The sequence below is a fragment of the Acipenser ruthenus genome, chromosome 48, assembly GCF_902713425.1.
Source record: "Acipenser ruthenus chromosome 48, fAciRut3.2 maternal haplotype, whole genome shotgun sequence".
NCBI lineage: Eukaryota > Metazoa > Chordata > Actinopteri > Acipenseriformes > Acipenseridae > Acipenser > Acipenser ruthenus.
The window spans coordinates 4609908-4617959 of NC_081236.1; the positions used below are offsets into that span (position 1 = coordinate 4609908).

The 8052-nt window shown below is 39.0% G+C and overlaps 1 non-coding gene across 1 annotated transcript; it reads left to right on the forward strand.

The window, feature by feature from the left end:
* Positions 1–7580: 7580 nt before the first annotated feature.
* Positions 7581–7662, forward strand: trnal-aag (transfer RNA leucine (anticodon AAG)). The gene has a single exon. It is a non-coding gene; the product is annotated as a tRNA-Leu (tRNA).
* The last annotated feature ends 390 nt before the right edge of the window (positions 7663–8052 follow it).

Sequence of the window (8052 nt, forward strand, 5' to 3'; positions counted from 1 at the left end):
ACATACTGCGCTAACCAATGCGCTTAAGTTTTACGATAACTGTTTGGAAGCCTTTATAGTTGCTAGCAACTCTAGTTATTATTATTATGATTATTATTATTAGGCTTCCAAGCCAAAGGCTGGGAAGCCTATCATTATTGCTGTGTTTATTATTCTTCCCAAACATCATCGCAGAGTTATGGAAACGCATATGTAAGTAGATGCCTATGGCTGGACAACCAGACTGGCATCCCCGAATGAAAGTCACATGGTTCGACCACCATATTGGGTCTCGTGGAAAATTTGGGAATTTTTCAAAACTCTTGCCGTTAAAAACAACTTAAGGTGGAACTATGACAATGGCAGCAGATAGTGCAGCAATGGCCTATAAAAACCATATGTTCAATCGAGGTCGATTGAACAATTACTTTGCCCGCTACGCTGGATTGGCGCCAAATATTCAACAATGTTCTTGTCTTAAACCGTAACGTCAATCGACACCTAAATTGGCCCGCATGTTCATAACCAGGTCCTTTCTACCGTTGTAAAATCCACGCTTTTTCATTAGAAAACATGGCCGTGGCGTGCAAATAACCATTTCACGACGGCTCTATTTTTAAAGTACTGGTGATATGAAAATGACACATTTTGGTCACATGGTTTGGCGGCCATATTGATAATTGTAAAAAAAATTGCAACCCATAACAAGAACACCATTGCACTTATGCTCTTCAATGTTAACACAATTGCAAAGTAATAACTGCTGAAGATTGAAACCAATTGCTCATACGGTGTGGCGGCCATTTTGGAATTTACGTTGAAATTTTAACTTCTAGGGCGTGCCGACAGGGTCATAGTTATAATGGAACACGTATAGGAAGTCATATGTGCTCTATGAAAAAATGCCATCGCCCGTGACCTCTGACCTCTCCTAAAGGTCAAAACGCACAAAATTTGACACGGATGTAGAGGACTATGGGATGTTGTGCCATGGTCAATGTGGCGGCCTTTGGTCACATGGTCTGGCAGCCATCTTGGATTTAATGAAAAATGTGGGCAATTTTCAAGTCTTCTCATATTTGTGCCAAAATTGACACAGTTGTGATGATAACGTTTCATGCACTTAAATTTCACGATAACTGCTTTTAAGCCTTTATAGTTGCTAGCAACTCTAGTTACATTTTGTTGTTGTAACTGAACTCTCACCATGACAATATTTGTAAAAACACGTCTGTTGATCGACATTTTCCATTTACCACAAGTGTGCTGATGTTTTGATAATTGAAACAGATATGTGCTGATGTTTTTATAATTAGAACAGATGTGTTCACGTGACAGAATTACCTTCCCCAAGAGCTAGTTTATTTTGTATTTATTAAAAGATATTGCCAATAAAGTTTTGTGCTTTGATGTGGAACAAGAACAATATCCATTTTCATTAGTGCTGGGACAAATATCTTAATATTCAAATGAATTTTGACATAAATACAAATTTATACAGATACAAAAATCGATGCAACGTTGTGCTGCTTTTAGAGAGTCAGTATCTCATGGGACAAAGGCAAGCATGTCATTCTGAAATGCCTCGGTTAAACAGTGCCTAACTTGCTGGAAATGTCATGTGGTGGTTTTAATATAGATTGTATATATTTAAGGCTTCTGATTTTTGGTTTTAAACAATAAAATAATACAGAGGATATAAACAGAATTGTGGCGAAAGGTTAAAAAAATGCCTACACACAAAAACCCCAGAAAATGTGCCCTTGTCCATAGGGATTTTGTTGTGGAAGACCGCAAAGGAAAGAAGGTACAACTTAAGTGTGCAAGTACTGTCAAGTTACTACTATACATATTTTGACAGGAAAAAAAGCTCAAGCACTCAACCAACAACACTAATTTCATACAGTATATCAAAAACGAAAGCCCCGAAAAAAAACTATTTACTTAAAACTCAAATAGCTCAAAATAAGCAACGACAAATTCAATTAAAAAACTGAAAAACAGAAGGCCTGACAAGTAACTACGATGTTATAGGTGTTACAGAAACTTCGTTGTCTGAGAGTGATGGAGAGGAATATAATATTAGTGGGTATACACTGTATAGGAAAGACAGGCATGACAGAAGAGGCGGTGGGGTAGCGCTATACATAAGAAATAGTCTTGAAGCCCAGGCGTTAAATCTGGACAAAGAAAACAACACCAAATCAGTATGGGTCAGAATAATGGACAACAATTCAAAGGGCATAATAATAGGAGCATGCTATAGACCACCAAATTCAGACTCTGAGCAAAATAATCTGTTGTACAATGACATTAGAAATGTGTGTAGAAAAGGAGAAGCCATACTAATGGGGGATTTCAACTTCCTCCATATAAAATGGGAAAACCCGGGGGGGGAGCACAACGGACGAAATTGAAATGGTGGAAATGACAAATGACTGCTTCCTAACACAATTTGTCAAGGCACCGACTAGAGGGGAGGCATGCCTTTATTTAGTTTTTTCAAATAACAGACAGACTAAAACAGAGGTCAGAGCGCCATTGGCAAACTCAGACCACAACATGGTCTCATTTGAAGTGATTTTTAAAACCCAAAAAGTAATGAATAAATCTAAGGTTTACAATTTTAGAAAAGCAAACTGAAGGTATGAAACAGAGACTAACAGAAGTAGATTTGAGTAAAATAGAAAAAAACATCCACAGAACAAGGATGGCTGTTTTTTTAAATGTAGTACTAGAGGTGCAAAACAATTACATCCCAAAAGTAGACAAATCTAAATCTAAAACAAAATGGCCAAAATGGTTTAATTGATCAATTAAAAAAATATTCAGTGAAAAAAGGCACTTTACAGAGCGTTTAAAAGGACCAAAAACAAAGTACACAGAAAGCGTACTTGGAACTGCAAACACAAGTCAAAAAGGAAGTTAGAAATGCCAAGAGAGAGATAGAAATCAATATTGCTAAGGGGCTAAAACCAATTCCAAAATATTTTTCCAATATTATAACAGCAAGAAAACATTCAAAGAGGAGGTTAAATGTCTAAGAGACACAAATGGCAAAATCACAGATGAAGAAAAAAATAGCAAATATATTAAATGATTACTTTTCACAGGTTTTTACAAAGGAGGATACAGACAACATGCCCCACATGTCGACCTGTTCCTATCCAATTTTAAATAACTTTAGCATAACAGAGGCAGAAGTGTTAAAGGGACTAGGAGCTCTTAAAACAAACCGATCCCCTGGGCCAGATGAGATCCTCCCAATTGTACTCAAAGAAATGAAAAGTTATTTACAAACCGCTAACCAAGATCATGCAACAGTCTCTTGACACAGGGGTTGTACCGACAGACTGGAAAATAGCAAACGTAATACCGATCTACAAAAAGGGAGACAAAACCGAACCAGGCAACTACAGACCAATAAGCCTGACTTCTATTATATGTAAACTTATGGAAACTGTAATAAGATCCAAAATGGAAAATTACCTATATGGTAACAATATCCTGGGAGACAGCCAGCATGGTTTTAGGAAAGGGAGATCGTGTCTAACTAACCTACTTGACTTTTTTGAGGACGCAACATTGAAAATGGATAACTGCAAAGCATATGACATGGTCTATTTAGATTTCCAGAAAGCTTTTGACAAAGTCCCGCATAAAAGATTAATTCTCAAACTGAATGCAGTAGGGATTCAAGGAAATGCATGCACATGGATTAGGGAGTGGTTAACAGGTAGAAAACAGAAAGTACTGATTAGAGGAGAAACCTCAAAATGGAGCGAGGTAACCAGTGGTGTACCACAGGGATCAGTATTGGGTTCTCTGCTATTCCTAATCTACATTAATGATTTAGATTCTGGTATAGTAAGTAAACTCGTTAAATTTGCAGACGACACAAAAATAGGAGGAGTGGCAAACACTGTTGAAGCAGCAAAGGTCATTCAAAATGATCTAGACAGCATTCAGAATTGGGCAGACACATGGCAAATGAAATTTAATAGAGAAAATTGTAAAGTATTGCATGCGGGCAATAAAAATGTGCGTTATAAATATCATATGGGAGATAGTGAAATTGAAGAAGGGAACTGTGAAAAAGACCTAGGAGTTTATGTCGACTCAGAAATGTCTTCATCTAGACAATGTGGGGAAGCTATAAAAAAGGCTAACAAGATTCTCGGATATATTGTGAGAAGTGTTGAATTTAAATCAAGGGAAGTAATGTTAAAACTCTACAATGCATTAGTAAGACCTCACCTAGAATATTGTGTGCAGTTCTGGTCACCTTGTTACAAAAAGGATATTGCTGCTCTAGAAAGAGTGCAAAGAAAAGCTACCAGAATTATCCCGGGTTTAAAAGGCATGTCGTATGCAGCCAGGGTAAAAGAATTGAATCTATTCAGTCATGAACAAAGAAGACTATGTGGCGATCTGATTCAAACATTCAAAATCCTAAAAGGTATATACAATGTCAAACCGGGGGACTTCTTTGACTTGAAAAAAGAAACAAGGACCAGGGGTCATAAATGGAGATTAGATAAAGGGGCATTCAGAACAGAAAATAGGAGGCACTTTTTTACACAGAGAATTGTGAGGGTCTGGAACCAACTCCCCAGTAATGTTGTTGAAGCTGACACTTTGGGATCCTTCAAGAAGCTGCTTGATGAGATTCTGGGGTCATTAAGCTACTAACAATGAAACGAGCAAGATGGGCTGAATGGCCTCCTCTCGTTTGTAAACGTTCTTATGTTCTTATATATATATTACACACACACAGTACTGTGCAAAAGTTTTAGGCAGGTGTGAAAAAATGCTGTAAAGTAAGAATGCTTTCAAAAATAGACAAGTTAATAGTTTATATTTATCAATTAACAAAATGCAAAGTGAGTGAACAGAAGAAAGATCTACATCAAATCAATATTTGGTGTGACCACCCTTTGCCTTCAAAACAGCATAAATTCTTCCAGGTACACTTGGACCCAGTTTTTGAAGGAACTCGGCACGTAGGTTGGCCCAAACATCTTGGAGAACTAACCACATTTCTTCTGTGGATTTAGGCAGCCTCAGTTGCTTCTCTCTCTTCATATAATCCCCAACTCGATGATGTTGAGATCAGGGCTCTGTGGGGGCCATACCATCACTTCCAGGACTCCTTGTTCTTCTTTACGCTGAAGATAGTTCTTAATGACTTTCGCTGTATGTTTGGGGTCTTGTCATGCTGCAGAATAAATTTGGGGCCAATCAGATGCCTCCCTGATGGTATTGCATGATGGATAAGTATCTGCCTGTACTTCTCAGCATTGAGGAGACCATTAATTCTGACCAAATCCCCAACTCCATTTGCAGAAATGCAGCCCCAAACTTGCAAGAAACCTCCACCATGCTTCACTGTTGCCTGCAGACACTCATTCGTGTACCGCTGTCCAGCCCTTCGGTGAACAAACTGCCTTCTCCTACAGCCATATACTTCAAATTTTGACTCATCAGTCCAGAGCACCTGCTGCCATTTTTCTGCACCCCAGTTCCTGTATTTTCATGCATAGTTGAGTCGGAGGTATGGCTTTTTGGCCACAAGTCTTCCATGAAGGCCACTTCTGACCAGACTTCTCCGGACAGTAGATGGGTGTACCAGGGTCCCACTGTTTCCTGCCAATTCTGAGCTGATGGCACTGCTGGACATCTTCCGATTAAGAAGGGACGTAAGCATGATGTGTCTTTCATCTGCTGCAGTAAGTTTCCTTGGCCGACCACTGCGTCTACGGTCCTCAACGTTGCCCATTTCTTTGTGCTTCTTCAAAAGAGCTTGGACAGCACATCTGGAAACCCCTGTCTCCCTTGAAATTTCTGCCTGGGAGAGACCTTGCTGATGCAGTATAACTACCTTGTGTCTTGTTGCTGTGCTCAGTCTTGCCATGGTGTATGACTTTTGACAGTAAACTGTCTTCAGCAACCTCACCTTGTTAGCTGAGTTTGGCTGTTCCTCGGCCAGTTTTATTCCTCCTACACAGCGGTTTCTGTTTCATTTAATGATTGTGTTTCAACCTACATATTGAATTGATGATCATTAGCACCTGTTTGGTATAATTGTTTAATCATACACCTGACTATATGCCTACAAAATCCCTGACTTTGTGTAAGTGTACCTAGAAGAATTTATTTTGTTTTGAAGGCAAAGGGTGGTCACACCAAATATGGATTTGATTTAGATTTTTCTTCTGTTCACTCACTTTGCATTTAGTTCATTGATAAATATAATTATTAACATGTCTATTTTTGAAAGCATTCTTACTTTACAGCATTTTTTCACACCTGCCTAAAACTTTTGCACAGTACTGTATATGTAATAAACAAGAACCAAAACGGTGAGTTTTTTCCCCTTTATAACACCATTTCCACATTTGTTTTATTTAAAGTGTTTAAAGTTACATCAAACAATCTCCAGTGCTTCCCTGACGTTAATGCATCTCTGCAAATAAAACAAACACAAAAAAGTCTCAGTCCAAACAAAAGAACACAAAACAAACAAACAAAAAAAGAATATTCCAAAATAATAAACAGAGTATAATAGTTTTGATACTCGAAAACCAATAAAAACAGCAACCCAGCCTCGTGCCTTAGTGAACACTTACCAGCTCAATTCTACCTGCAGCGCAATCAGGCTGAATCGGATCACCACATAGTCTTCTTTGTTCTAGACTGAATAGATTCAATTATTTTAGCCTGTCTGCATATGTTATGTCTTTTAAGGCCTGGATAATTATGGTTGCTCTTCTTTGCACTCTTTCTAGAGCAGCAATATCCTTTTTGATGATTATTCTCCCCAATAATTATTATTTGTTTATTTAGCAGATGCCTTTATCCAAGGCGATTTACAGAGACTAGGGTGTGTGAACTATGCATCAGCTGCAGAGTCACTTAAAATTACGTCTCACCCGAAAGATGGAGCACAAGGAGGTTATGTGACTTGCTCAGGATTACACAATGAGTTACTGGCTGAGGTGGGATTTGAACGAGGGACCTCGTGGTTTCAAGCCCCTTTTCTTTAACCACTGGACCACACAGCCTCCTATAAGCCCTGAAAAATCACTGTAACACCTATTCCCATTCTATATAATTAGCGAATAAACAGGCTCTTAAAGGGTCATAGAAAAATGAAATAGAAAATGCAGACAATACTTAACACGTAAGAACGCACCTGGACACAATAGCCAAGCGCTGTTCTAATTCAACAAGTCAATTGGAGAGAGTCTCCATTGGACGCATCAATGAAATAATTACCCACCCATTCAATTCCATAGTTATTAAATTATACTGTCACACAGTATATACTGTATGATACTGTCACACAGGTGACAGTATCATACAAGATTCCCATTCTTGCGCCCTGGGTTCAATTCCAAGGTGGCGCAACCTGAGAAGGCAGTGTTTGTTTTTTCAATTCAATCATTATGTTATGATTTTACAATAAGTTGTTCTAGTTGAATTGCGTTAGTGACGTATAGTATGAAACCTGGGGGGCTGCCAGCCTGCAGCGTGGTAGTGTGGCCGAGCGGCCTAGCAGTGTATAGTATGGAACCTGGGTGGGTAAGTGTTAGTGTTGTGGTAGCGTGGCCGAGCGGTCTAAGGCGCTGGATTAAGGCTCCATTCTCTCTGGAGGCGTGGATTCAAATCCCACCGCTGCCTGCTTCTTGTTTTCTTTTCACCCCCACTTCGGTCTTTTGAACTGCTGTAAAAGAAAATGTTCCGTTCCATGGAATATTTGCATGCATGCGTGCATGTCAGCGCCAATGGTGTAGTGGTATCATACAAGATTCTCATTCTTGTGACCGGGTTCTATTCCCAGTTAGTGCAACCAGAGAAAGTAGTGTTTGGTTTTTCAATCCAATCATTATGTTAAGATTTTACAACTACAAGATAAGAAGTTGTTGTTGTTGCTGTTGAATTGCATTAGCGGCGTATAGTATGAAACGTGAAGGGGTCTGGCAAATTCTGGTGTGGTAGTGTGGCCGAGCGGTCTAAGGTGCTATATTTAAGCTCCACTTGCTCTGGAGGTGTGAGTTTCAATCCCACTGC